Source organism: Nycticebus coucang, chromosome 2, assembly GCF_027406575.1.
Source record: "Nycticebus coucang isolate mNycCou1 chromosome 2, mNycCou1.pri, whole genome shotgun sequence".
Lineage (NCBI taxonomy): Eukaryota > Metazoa > Chordata > Mammalia > Primates > Lorisidae > Nycticebus > Nycticebus coucang.
The window spans coordinates 13,019,553-13,033,909 of record NC_069781.1 but is presented as its reverse complement, the minus strand read 5'-3'; the positions used below and the strand labels follow the sequence as shown (position 1 = coordinate 13,033,909).

Here is a 14,357-nt window from a genome sequence, read left to right as displayed (position 1 = left end):
CACGCAGTGGCCAACCCCACCATTTCCCCTGTTTTTAACATCTTGCCTTCCTGTGGTAGGTCTATTACGACTGATGAGCAACGTTAACACATTACTCTTAACGAAAGTTCATCGTTTACACTAGGATTCACCGTAGGATGTGTAACACAAATGTGCGATGTGTAATGACTAACGTAGACAATGTAAGGCTCAATGACTAACGTTCAGGGACACGCACTTAGCATCACGGCCCCATGCAAAGCAGATTCACCGCCCTGAAAATCCCCTCCACTCCCACCTCTTCATCCCCCACTCTCCCCCACCCCCAGCCTCTGGCAACCACCGATCTTTTTTACTCTCTGTAGTTTTATCTTTTCCAGAATGGCATGTAGTGGGAATCACGCAGTACACAGCCTTTTCAGTTTGGCTTCTTCCACTTAACAATATGCATTGAGAGGCTCTCTGGGTCTTTCCATGGCTTAGTAGATCACTTCTTTTTTTATTGTGGTAACATACGTCTACATAACATAAAATTTTCCATTTTAACCACTTTCAAGTGCACAGATCGGTGGCATCAAGTACATTTACATTATTGTGGAGCCAACACCACCATCCATCCCCCAAGCTGAAATTCCATACCCACCAAACAGTAACTCCTCATTCCTATAGCTAGTTTCCTTTTATCACGGAGTAACAGTCCATTGTCTGGAGGCACCCTGGTTTGTTTATCCCGTCCCCCACTGAAGGATGTCTTGGCTGCTTCTACATTTTGCCAGTCATCAATAAAGCTACTTCAAACATTTATGTGTAGACTTTTGTATGGACAGAAGTTTTCAAGTCATTTGGGTCCATTCCAAGGGGCACAATTACTGGACCTCTGGTATTTATTTATTTGTTTTTGAGATAGGCTCCCAGGCTAGAGTGCAGTGGCATCATAACTCACAGCAACCTCAAACTCTTGGGTTCCAGCGATCCTCCTGCCTCAGTCTCCTTAGTAGCTGGGACTACAGACACCCGCCACACAGCCTGGCTAATTTTTTATTTTTAGTAGAGACGGGGTCTTGCTCTTGCTCAGGCAAGTCTCAAACTCCTGAGCTCAGGCGATCCCCCTGCCTCGGCTTCCCAGTGTCAGGATTACAGGCGTGAGCCATCGCATCTGCCCCAGATCTCTGATTTGATTTCATCAACATTTTGGGGCACTTAGAGTGTGGGACAAGCCAGGCCTAACACTCTCATGTGTGTTACCTTATTTAATTGCCACCATAACCCTGAAAAAAGCCCCTGTAATCCTCCAAATTACAGAGAAGCATTTCGTTTTCAAAGAAGTGAAAATACCTCCTTGCCCACGGTCACACGCCCATGGCCTGGCAGAGCCAGAATGCCAATCCAAGCTTTCAGATGTATAGAAATGTGCAAGACCGAGAGTTGGGGGCAAAGAGATTCTTTTCAGGCTTTCGTCATTCAGTTCTGTTTTGTTCTTTTTCTCCGTATGACAAAACAAATTTGTTTTCCAAACTGATTGTTCTCAAAGGAATGTCCTTTCCTTGCCGGTTACTCTCTGTTTAATTAGAATATCCCTCTGACTCAGGAACGACCTACTTTGGGCTAAGCAAAGAGCCTCCCTACCCCCACATCTCTTGCGAACCTCCTTTCTCAGCCGGCCACACTGGACTCACTTTGAAACAACTCCTGGTCGTAGAAAAAAACATTTTCGAGAGAATGACTCTCCTTCTCGTATGGGGCCTTCTTCCCTCAGTGTCTCCAGTCCCTGGGGAAACCAGGAGAACGTGAGGCGTGTAGGAAGATGTTTCAGGCAAAAACCTCCATGGGTGTTCTCACTGTGGTCTGTGGGGTACATAGAGATGAAGTTCATGGGCCCATGTCTCCCTGAGATGTAACCAGAAAAAGGACTGGGTCCACCTGCACCACCAGCTCAGCTTCCAAGCCCAGCAGTACCCCCAAACGGCCTCCCTTTCCTTCCCCACCCTGGCCCATTCCCTCCATCCCCAAGCCCCCTTAAGTACCAATAATGGAAGTGCTTACTAGGGCCCGCAACAATTCACCCTTATCTTTTATTTATAGCTGACAAAGCTCCAAGCAGGAAAAATATAATCACACTTTAAATAATGGAAGTTGTAGGTATTAGAGCTACACAGGCAGTTACCGGAGTTGCAGCGATGTCTCCCTGCAGACCTGACGGGGCGCATGCCGACTGCATTTTTAATTTTTAAAACATATTTCTTCCCAAATTATTCTGCGTTACCGAGGAGCCACATTTATGGGGGTGATAAATTACTGTAATAAAGTGCCTCTTCCTCAAATATATAGGAGGAAGCCACATAGAGCACAGCCCGGCACAGGCGGCCCCGAGAGAGTGGCGAGAAGTCCCATTGCCTCGCTCCTCACTTTAATTATTTGGCTGATGTGTCCTACATTTTTAATACAGTCACCAGTTTTCTTTAAGCAAAGAATGCAAACCGGCCACTAATTTGTATTTGTGTGTGCTAATGCATATAAGGACAAACAGATGCCAGTGCCCATGTGTGTGCCCTTGGGCAGCGAGACACGCGTGACTGCAAACGTGTTATGTGCACGCGTGTGCTGTCTGGGGTCATGCATGCGTGTTAATGCCTGTCTACACATGCAAGCATGTAAGGGGGCAGCTTGTGGATGCCCAGATATGTGCGTGGGTATATGAAAAAATCCCGTGTGTACTGGGCATGCATATATGTGAATTTGGGTGTGTTAGAGCACACCAGTATGGAAGTGTGAGTTCAGGCATGTTTTTCTATGCTGATCTGCCTTCTCCCAGACCCTTATGTGGGTTTGAATCCTTTTTTCAAACCAACTTTGTTTCTTCCCTCCATCTTTCTCTAAACCAGTGGTTCTCAACCTTCCTAATGCCGCGACCCTTTAGTATAATTCCTCATATTGTGGTGACCCCCAACCATAAAATTATTTTCGTTGCTACTTCATAATTGTAATTTTGCTATTGTTATGAATTGTGATGTAAATATGTGATATACAGGAGACCCCCAAAGGGGTTGCGACCCACAGGTTGAGAACCGCTGCTCTAAACGGTGAACCACAGAGGTTAAACCATATGCTCTGAGCTCAGATTGCCTGGGTTCGAATCTCAGCTATGCCTCTTCTAACTATACTACCTTGGGTGAACCTCTTGGTGGCTCAGTTTCTCTACAAGGCTCAATGGGGTTCATATTAAGAGTGTTCACCTTGTAGGGCTGTTGGGAAGATGAAAGGCTTTGATACACGGAAAGCTCCTCAGGTGTAGTGAGTGCACATGGACGCTCCTGTTCTTCCTCCTTCCTGCTGGACATGCTACACGCTGCTGGAACCTTCCTTGGAGAATTACATGCTGGAGAGAGTCAAGGATGGAGAAAGTGCAACTTGAAGAGGAAGTGGCCCAGCTCAGCACCTACCCTCCTGCCCCAGCTCACCTGGCGGAGGGCAGAGTGAGCACGCAGCTCTGCAGGGCTCTTGGGGCCCCCGTCCAGCCACACAAGCCGTGGGTCCTTGAGGACAAGGCTGTGCCCACTGCTTCTCCACTTCTCTGTCCCAAGCACAGGATCTAGCAGAGTGAGCCCTGTGAGTGATTACCATCTGGACGAAGGCATGAACAGATGAACAGGAGGAGAGATGGGGTGGACACCAGGTATAAGTGACTTCTTTGGGAAGTGACAATCTCAGGAAGGAGAGAAGAGTGGGGACAGTGCAACCAGGAAGAGGGGAAGCCACCAACGGGTGTGCTGGTGAGCAGGCTCCTTAGTGGGCACCTGGGGCTTAGTCCCACCGTCCACCCTCCCTCGTTGGGTAGGGGCTTCCCCTGGGGACATTTGCAGCCCTGACATTTCTAGGTTGCTCTGTGTGAAGTTGAATGAGCTTGTGTGGTCCTAGAGGAAACCCAGGCTGAGGTCTGGGGGTGGGAAGCTGCAGTGGTGGCAGTCCTTGGCAGACAGGGGACTCAGAGGTGGACAGAGGGGACATGGGCAGGGTAACAGTAGAATCAGACCAAAGTAAGTTGAATGCACAGACTCATGGATGGACATGAGGGTGGACAGACAAGTGAACACCATGTGCATAAAGGAATAAAGGAATGAATGAATGAATATGGGTCCTTTCGATGCCATGGTTCACAAACTCCTGGTTCTTTTTCTTTCCCACAAACACCCTCTTTCCTGCCTCTTTGACTTTGCACATGCTGTTCCCTCCACCTAGAATGCCCTTCCACTGTGACCAATCTGGATATTTCCTTTAGGAATTTGTTAAGGCACCTCTCAAACATTATCCCATGCTCCATGCCTTCTGGTCAAAAGGAATCGCTTCCTCCCCTCTGGTGCCTGGGGGCTTCCCTTGACCCCCACTCCCCCAACATTATATTTGCCAGTAGCCATCTGGTGTTATAATAATGGAGGTGCTGACACCTCTGTCCCCCACCAGCCCTGGGCACCACAAGAACAAAGACCACATCAGTGTCACAACTGCATCTCCAGTGCCCAAACAGAGCCTGGTATGGATTGGGTGCCTCAGTTTCCTCATCTGGAACATGAGGTTATAATAGCCCCAGCTCACCATGTTGCTGGGAGGGCTCAGTGATGAGTTCGCATGTTTAGACCTCCGGACACAGAGCAATGCCTGGCACTAGGAAGCATTAGGAATGCACCAGCTGCTATCCAAACGTTATCCATGGGGTTTAGAATGAACACAGAAGACCTGTGCTATGAAGGGCCCGAGCTGCCCAGTGCCAGGCCCCCTAGCGCTAATGGGGACATGGGGCCTGGAAGGGAGCAGGAGCTTGTAGGAGAGCGTACAGTGAGGTAATGTCAGAGCTGGGCTCGAATCCAGTCTCCCAGCTCCGAGACTAGCACTCCTCATTCAGCTACAAGGAAGTGGGGCCGAGGGCTGGCCAGGGACAGGGACTGGTCCTCACCCATGAGTGCTGTGGGCTGTGGCTCCGAAAGGGTCTTAGTGCCTCTTACGGGGGCTGGAGGAAGGGGCAGCTGTGGGTGGGGGTGACCAGGGATCACTGCTAAAATAAGTAGTGGCTTCCTCTGAAACAACTTTGTGGTCTATGTAAGGGAAGGAAGCGAAGGCCCGGAAACAGCAGGGGCAGAGGGTGAAAGGCTGAAACTTCTGCTCATTGCAGAGACCAAGCTGGGTTACCCTCCTCCCACCCAGACACAATATGTGGACCCAGCCTGGCTACAGCCTTGGGGGCCATAACCAGAAGGGCAGGGAGGCTCAGGCCCATCCCCAATAAGGCCCCCCAGGGGCTGGAGAACTCCTCCCAGCCACCCTTGTCAGGGTTCCTTCCCCTACCCAAAGCACTGGCCTTTCCACATGCCCTTCCCTCTGCCTGGAATGCCCTTCCCTACTTTTTCCTTTATAACCCAACACCAACGTCTATAACCCTTCCCCTCTTCTGGGAAGTCTTCCCACTAGACACACACACACGGGCAGGATCAGGCACCCACAGATCCCATCACAGACAGCAGTGCTTATTGTACATCCGGTGATGACTGGGTGGTTCATGTTTACAGCATGCCAGGAACTGCTCCGCGTGGATGGTCTCGCTGAATGTTTACAAAAACACAGTGTTGTGTTTCTATCAATAGCTTCATTTTACAGATGAGTAAACCAAGGCTCAGAGATGACAAGCAACTTCTCCAAGGTCACACAGTCAGAAAATGGGAGTCGAGAGTACAACTCGGGTCCAACTCCACAGCTGGGTCCTTCAATCGGGCGCCATCCTCTTAGACTGGGATGTGAACGGGGCCCACGGAGTTGTGCGACACACCTGCACCAAGGCTCTCTAGACGTCACGCTAGACAGCCTTAACTTTCTAACTTGCCCTTGTTGTGGTTCAGAGCAGCTGGAGCTATGCAGTACTCTAAGAGGAGAAGGGAAGCCAATTGTAATGAGGAATCATTTCTGTGTGAGCATTTCTGCTAAACTGTGTGAAGAGAGCTCAGAAGTATTTCCAAGGCTTCTGTGCTGTCTTAGGGTTTATTTTTTCTCCTTCTAAATAAATAATTTTGAGTCTAAATTTTTATCCTGTTTTTAAAGAAGGAGTTCCCCAAATTGAAAAGCTTCGGGCTTCACAAACCCTGGCCCAGTGGTCCTCGGTGACTTACCACTGCACCACCTGTCCCCACCCTTCCCTTTCCAAGCCCTGCTCTCATTGTACTGGGGTTTCTGTTTACAGATCTGCACCCCCATCCACACTCATTACCGCTGTGGACTGTGAGCTCCTCATGGACAGAGAGGGAGCCCTGGTTTCTTGGTGCACCAGGGACTGCTTGGTACATAGGAGGCCAGGACATATTTGTCAAATGAGGGAATAAAGGAATGAATGAATGAATATGGGTCCCTTCAATGCCATCAATAACTGTGACAGGTACAATTCCAGCTTCAAAACTCCAGGTCCATCTCTCTTTGTGCCAACCCTGCCTAGGGACTGGGGGTGACTGACCATTTGGACAGGGGTCAGCTCAGGCCAGTGTCTGGCAAGGAGGTCCTGAGTCCTCAGCAGGACCCACAGCCACCCGTGAGGAGGAGGCTCCTTTCTGCAGCTGCAGCAGGTCAAACCCCTCCTCCAGAGAAGGAAATGAAAGTGCTGCTCTGGGTGAGTCATGACAGGGTCCCCGAAGAGATCAGTGCTGTGAGTGGCATGAGGTGGAAAGCTGGGCAGGGTAAGCAGCCACCCAGTGTCGTCCAGTAAGGTCTGATACGATCTCCCAGCCCTTACCCCACACATTGGGGTCCTCAACTTGGACAAGAGACCACCTGGGAGACGCCATCTCTGCCCTGGGGTCCCTGAAGGGCTGCTGCAGGGTAGAGATTAGGCATGGTTCCCAGCAGAAAGGGTAGATGGAGCCACATGAGAGGCCACGGAAGCCAACTGCCCCCCATGGGGCAGGGCTCTGATGCAGTGGCAGCCGCCTGGTGGCACTGGGCAGTGAACAGGGTGCGGCCCTGGATTTGAACCTCCCATCCCAGAAGCTCAGCTCTGCCCCTCACTAGCTGCAGGACCCCATGCAAGTAGCTTCCTCTCCCCAAATCCTCTCGTTCCTCTTCTGCAAAGTGGAATCACGGTGCCTAACCCCCACCATTAGCACAACACGACTGAACACATTAACACCTGCAAAGTGCACGCAGGAGTGCCTCATCCAAGGAAACCTCTGACCAGTGACGGCGTTACTCAGGCAGGGTCTCGAGGGGAAGGGAAACGCTCCAGGTTTCAGTTTAACATGGGGCCTGTCTTCAATAGAAGAACTGAGAAACAAAACAGGGAACAGCGCGGGCAGCGGGGAGAGGACTTCTCCATCGACGTACTTCCTACGGGTGCCATCTCCATTTAGTTGCTTTGCCTCTCAGACCCTCAATATTCTCATCTCTAAAATGAAAATCAAAAGGGCACATTTTCGTGTTCCAGGATTCAATAGGACAATGTATGTAACATGTTTGGTAGAGCACTAGCTCAGAGGAAGGACTCCACGACCCTCCCAGCAGACACTCCCATGACCCCTCGGTGCTCACCCTTCTGGAAAGCAGGCACTGCTCCTGTTATTACTCCCATTCTACAGATGAGGAAATGGAGCCCCTGAGGGATCAGGTCATGCGACTAGCAAGTGGCACAGCTGATTTGAGCCAACCTGTTGGGTTCCAAAGTCCTGCCCTGTACCCTTGGGGGGCGGTCCCCCACTTTACTGTCAACAGCTCTCTCTCCAGCCTGGGTGACATCCTCCTCCGAATTTTCCCTAGAGCCTCCAAGCCAGATGGATGATCTGCTCCCAATTGCAGTGGCTGACACCCGACTTAGCACTTGTCCCCAGGCCTGGGTGCCCTAGAGTCACAGCAGCCTGGGTTTGGGCCTTTGCTCTGCCATTTCCCATCTGCAGGGCTTGGGGAAGCCACATCCCTTTCTTTTTTTTTTTTTTTTTGTGGAGACAGAGTCTCATCGTACCACCCTCGGTAGAGGGCCGTGGCGTCACACGGTTCACAGCAACCTCCAGCTCTTGGGCTTACGTGATTCTCTTGCCTCAGCCTCCCGAGCAGCTGGGACTACAGGCGCCTGCCACAGCGCCCGGCTATTTTTTTTTTTTTTTTTTGGTTGCAGTTTGGCCGGGGCTGGGTTTGAACCCGCCACCCTCGGTATATGGGGCCGGCGCCCTACTCACTGAGCCACAGGTGCCGCCCACCACATCCCTTTCTAAAGCCTTGGTTCTCTCAACCGCAGAAGGGGGAAGGAGGCTCGTCCTAAATTTCCTGGACCGCAGTGGGGACGATAAAGCCACACTCACAAAAGGTATGTGTGCTCAGTTCATTAGACTCTGATCAAAAGTTAATCACATCCACAGAGTCCTGGGGACGCTGCGAAGTGTTTCTTTGTTTTTCCCAACATGTTCTTAGCCTCTGGAGTGTGCCTCGTGGGCAAGTGTGCTGGCATGCCTGTTTACCTGCCTGTACAACTGCCTTTCTCCTGCAAATGACTCTTCCCAAGCTCATTTGCCAACTGGCATCCTGCTAGGTTGGGTCAACGGGAAGACCTAGTAGAGATTGGGGGGAAAGCAGGAGAGACCCCTGAGTATTCCTCCCTCCCTCTCCGTGTTGTTTTCCCAGCACTGGCTACTGTCCTCTGTGTCTTCGGCTTCTACAGAGCCACCCTAGTCACTTATGGTTCCAACTCCCCCCACCCTAGTCACTTACGGTTCCAACTCCTGCCATGGTCCAAACTACCCAAGGGCAGTATCATCCTTCCTGCCTTGCCTCCCAGCCCTAGAGGGGTAGCAGCTTCGGCCACTGCTGAATGATGGATTGCCTCACCACTTGCTGTTTGGCTTTTCAGCTCTTCCCTCTTCCATGTAACCAATTCCCTGTATTTTATTTCCTCTGTTTGAAATACCTAAAGTAGGCCAAGCTCGGCAGCTCATGCCTATAATCTTAGCACTCTTGGGAGGCCAACGCAAGAGGATCATTTGCACTCAGGAGTTTGAGACCAGCCTGAGCAACAAGAACAAGACCCAGTCTCTACTAAAAATAGAAAAATCAGCTGGGCATGGTGGTGGGTGTCTGTAGTTCCAGGTACTGGGGAGGCTGAGGCAGGAGGATGGCTTGAGCCCAGGCTGCAGTGAGCTATGATTGCATCGCTGCACTCTGGCTGAGGCAACAGAGTGGAACTCTGCCTCAAAAACAAAGAAGCAAGGAAGGAAGGAAAGAAGGAAGGGAGGGAAGGAGGGGGGAGGAAGGAAGGAAGCGAGGGATGGAGGGAGGGAGGGAGGGGGGGAGGGAGGGAAATAGATACCTGGAGTGTTTTCTGTTTCTCTGACTGGCTGACCCTTACAGTAGGCATCTAGACTTTTGTTCTGTCCTAGAATTTCTTCTCACGTCTCCGTCTCCAGGGTCTTCATCCTGGCCCAGGGTTAGACCCCCGAGGTCATGTCACATTTGGTGACTGGCGGAGGCTCTAGCTCCTCCTAGCTCTGTGCAGTGAACCCACTCTAAGACAGACGAAGCTTCCTCACGCTAACCCTGATGGTCTCTTGAGGCACAGACTGAGTGTCATTGCTATGGATACTGTGCTCTCTCTTTACCTTGTCTACCGAAGAATCATCTGCACAAAGGGTGGGCAAAGCTGTTGAGTCTCAGTGGGGAGAAGACAGCAGTGAAGGAGGAAGAACCCCTTCCTGCCACACTAGCCAAGAGCCTGGAGCAGAGTAGGCGGTCAGCATCTTCTGAGATGCGGGCCACAGCTTTGGATTTTAAAACCAGCCTTAAGGGGAATGAAGGCTTGTTCCATGTCAGGAAGCTTCCCCAGGGCCCTGCTTCTAGAGGGGCAAAGGAGAAAGGGCAGGCCCCTGTCAGTGAGCAGAGAGGTGGTGCTGCCTGCCACCCACTGTCGCTGGGGCTCCATGGGGGGCTGTTCACAGAGGTCCTCCGTCTTCACCTCTTCACTCCCTCTGCCCTTGCAGGGCCCAGGGGAGAGGTCACACCAGCCTCTAGCTCCTGCTGGCCTTTCTGGGTATGCCCTACCCCAGGATCTGGGTCACATCAAAGTTTCCTGCCCCTTATCCAGGGACCAAGATAATTTCTAGGCTTTTTGGGTTCTCAGTTCCCCCATATTACTATGTTCTTTGGGGTACTGCTCCCAAACCATCCCAAAAGTAGGAGGAGCTTAAGAGCAGGTTGACGGAGGGTGATGGGAGTGAAGCCAAGGCCCTGGGACACGTGTCCCATGTGAGCACATGCACAGACATCTACATGATACCTGCACTCACATATACAAAGAGGCCTGGCACCTTCACACACCACTGCATCACCACAGAGATGGCAGGCTCAGTGACCAGGGCTCACACACGCGTGACCATTCACATCCCTGTGTACTCCCACTGGCAGACAGGCGCACTCACCACTGTGCACACACACGGGTTTATACCCATACCCACAACTCATCAGTACACATCACAGCCACACACGTGCACAGTCCCACCTGTGTGCCCTCTGCTGTGTGTCCCATACATACACGCGTGCAAACAGCCGACACACGCCCATCAGTTCACCTCACACACAAGGACACACGTCGCACCCCCACAGCTCCTGTGCTTACTCCCATGTGACCACAGAGCGACACGTGGACAACTCTCCTGGGTCACTTCCCTGCAGATGACCAGCCTCCTGCCTGTGCCCTCCCACACAGCTCACACGTGCGGCCTGTCCGCATGTGGACACAGGCGCATGCACTGCCACCCACACGGAGCGCTCCCCCTTGGCCAGCCCTCTCCACAGACCCCCATCGCCATTGCTCTGACCGCTCCTCGGTGAGACCCTCCTCAAGAGACCTGAAGCCCTCTGGCTATTCTTGTGACTAAGAGGTCACCCCTTCGACCCCTCCCCCTCCCCTAAACTGGTGACTTGGTCCCAGGGGAGGGGAGAGGGCTGCCCAGTGCTCAAAGTCCTGGGGCCGAAGTCTTGTTTGCTGATGCTGGGCGGAAGTCACACAGCATGCCCCAGTCGAGTGACAAGAGTTTATGGTCTCTGGCCTACCCTTGGCTGCAGGCCCACGCCCAGCTTCTCTGCGAGAGGGTGGGGAAGGTGGCTCCTCCTTCCCCTACCTGGGGAACCAGTGGCCAAAGAGGACCCCATAGTTCCCAGCTAAGGGTGCTGCCTGCCCAACACATGCACAAAACTTGGAACCTAAACTGTCCTCCCCTGGGGGGACTGAAGCCCCGGGTCACCCCGCAAACTGGAGGCCAGGCCGCACTGGCACCCCAGGCTTGGTCTTCTTTCTAAATCCTTTGTCAAAAGAAAGATCATGCTGAAGTCTGACAGTTCTAATGCAAATGAGCAGAGCTACTCTGCGTGCAGAGCCGGAACCCCAGAGCTTGTGAGTAGGGACCACCCTTTCCACCACGCCCCCCACGACTGAGTCAGTTCATCAAAGGATCACTTTGCCACATCACCAGCTCATTATATAATGAGCTCAATATATTTTAAAAAAAAAATATATATATATATATATATATATGTATATATCTGTCGCCCTTGGTGGAGTACCATGGTGTCACAGCTCACAGCAACCTCCAACTCCTGGGCTTAAGCAATTCTCTTGCCTCAGCCTCCCAAGTAGCTGGGACTACAGGCGCCCACTACCACACCTGGCTAATTTTTGTATTTTTATAGCACCTGGCTATATTTTTGTTGTAGTTATCATTGGTGTTTGGTAGGCCCTGGGCCAGGTTCATACCCACCAGCCTCAGTGTATGTGGCTGGTGCCCTAACTGCTGAGCTACGGGTGCCAAGCCAAAAAATATATTTTTTTAATTTACAAAATTCCTCCCACTTTGGGAGGTTGGGGCAGGAAGATCATCTGAGTCTAGGAGTTGGAGGTTGCAGTGAGGTAGGATGATGCCACTGTACTCTAGCCCAGGCAACAGAATGAGATCCTGTCTTCAAAAACATTAATAATAAATAAATGCATTTGTGAAATTTCCAACAAGGTGCATGAGCTGCATTGTCAAGGGCCTCCAGACATCAGGATCTGGGGTCTGCAGATACCTCTGAAGCCTGCAGCCCAGGCTGGGCGATGGCCAGTTCTCTCCAGGGATTTTTACTCAGGTTCCCTCCGGCAGCAGGATGCGGCGGGGAGACACAGACAACATGAGCACTCCTAAAAATCCCAGAAATCTAAAGCCATTAAAGATCTTTCCATGCCTGCCCGCCTTTCTCCTCTCTCCTTCCCGGCGTCCTCCACCGCTCCCTTCCTTCCCTCCTGCTTGTCTTCCTTTGTCAGTTCATCCAGTCGAAGTCACTGGGCAGGTGCAAGTGGGCTGGTAAACGTGGCCCTTGAAGGTCAGAGACGGGTACACATAGGTGAGGGGACGGGGATAATCCCTAGTGGACAAAAGGAGCCCTTATTGAGCACAGGAGGAAACCGAAGAACCCCACGGTGGTGGACTGGCACTGGGGCTACCAGTGAGAACACACGATTTAAGTGTGTGTAGGTGTAGAGAGAGAGCGACTATAAAGAAAAAAGTGTGTGTATCTACACATACACATATATAGAGATGCAGGTGTATATGCAAATGGTATATGAATGTGTTCATATATATTTGATATATGTGTATGTGATGTGCGTGTGTGTGTGTGTGTGTGTGAGTTCATCAGGTAACCCTTCTGCTTCCTTTTTTTCTTAGAGACATCCATTTGGGAGCCTTTTTCACTACTTTGTAAAGTTGTGCTACAGAGGATTAGAAAATAATTGTATGTATTAAAAATAACATTTCGGATTATAGAAAATATGCAAGAACAGTACAAACAACTCCATATTTGTCTCATCCGGACACCCCATTCACATTTTAGCTGGTTTCCGCAGCTTGCGCACCAAGAAGGTCTGGAAGCACCCGCATTCCAGTAGCAGTGAGCTCACCTAGACCAAGATCTTGTTTTCAAAATATGGTTTAGAGGAATGGCTGGTTCCCTGGCTGAGGCAGAGGAAGGACAAGATGAGTCTGGAACATCTTGTTGTGTGGCACAGAGTAAAGAATTGCTCAAAGAATAACGGGGACATATCAAAGGGACACAGGAGCCAGCTGAAAGGGGTTTTTTTTAGCTCGGGCACAGTGGCTCACGCCTGTAATCCTGGCATTGGGAGCCTGAGGCAGGTGAATTGCCTGAGCTCATGCATTCGAGATCAGCCAGAGCCAGAGCCAGACAGAGCAAGACCTCTTCTCTAAAAATAGCCAGGCCTTGTGGCAGCTGAGGCAAGAGAATTGCTTGAGCCCAAGAGTTTGAGGTTTCTGTGAGCTATGATGCCACAGCACCCTACTGAGGGTGACAAAGTGAGACTCTGTCTCAAAAACAAATAAACAAACAAAAAAGACGAAAGGGGGTTCTTCTGGGTAAATCTGATATTATTTAAAAATCAGAATAAATCATGATGGTAATGGATTATAACCCAATGAATACAATTATACCCAATGAATATAACCCCAGGAATCCATAAATCTACACTGTTGTAAACAAACAAATGAATAAATAACTGGACAGAAGCGAAAGCTTTTTTCCTTGTATTAGAATGCCACAAGAAGAAAGAAAAATCACCTTTTGGCAAGTATGATAATAATTACTATTCTGGCTAAGCAGTAAAACCAGGTATGTAAATGGAGTTGGGAACAGGATATTTACTTAGTGCCAAAGAATCTCCATGAAAAGATTCTTATCACTTACAAAAGTAACAGAGTAATTTGACAGTGGTGAAATCAGATCCAATGATCAGTTGGTCAAAGTTACCACCACCAGACAGGATTCAGCGATAACAGCTCAGTATTACCTCTGCCATGGCCCTGCTCAAGGGGCACAATGTGGGGGTAATGGTGAGAGAAAATTTCACAAAATGATTTCCCTGTTACCTTCCAAAACATCAGGAGTGGGGAACTCAAAGCAAGAGAGAGGAACCATCCTAGACTCAAGGAGATGAGAGAAACATGACATGAGAACTAGGTCGTGTTCCCCTAAGTGACATCACTGGCTGACTGTTAAAATGTGCCTCTGGCTCAAGGAGTAGGACTCTGGCCCCATATACTGCGGGTGGCAGGTTCAAGCCTGGCCCCAGCCAAAACTGCAAAATAAATAAATAAATAAACAAAATAAAGTAAAATGTGAATGTGGTGCCTGGATGAGACAAATATGGAGTTGTTTGTACTATTCTTGCATATTTTCTGTAATCTGAAATATTATTTTTAATACATACAATTATTTTCTAATCCTCTGTAGCGCAACTTTACAAAGTATTGAAAAAGGCTCCAGAAGGATGCCTCTAAGAAAAAAAGGAAGCAGAAGGGTTACCTGATGAACTCACCTTT

At 50.2% G+C, this 14,357-nt stretch overlaps 1 long non-coding RNA gene across 2 annotated transcripts; it reads right to left on the bottom strand.

Moving 5' to 3' along the window:
* Positions 1-464: 464 nt before the first annotated feature.
* On the bottom strand, positions 465-10,538 carry LOC128566346 (uncharacterized). 2 transcript variants are annotated; one of them, XR_008374558.1, is made up of 4 exons: positions 10,487-10,538; positions 9,302-9,408; positions 7,139-7,393; positions 465-5,887 (listed from the first exon to the last, which is right to left on the bottom strand). It is a non-coding gene; the product is annotated as an uncharacterized LOC128566346 (long non-coding RNA). The 2 variants fall into 2 exon arrangements; XR_008374556.1 differs by lacking the exons at positions 9,302-9,408; positions 10,487-10,538 and adding an exon at positions 7,537-7,862.
* Positions 10,539-14,357: the final 3,819 nt, after the last annotated feature.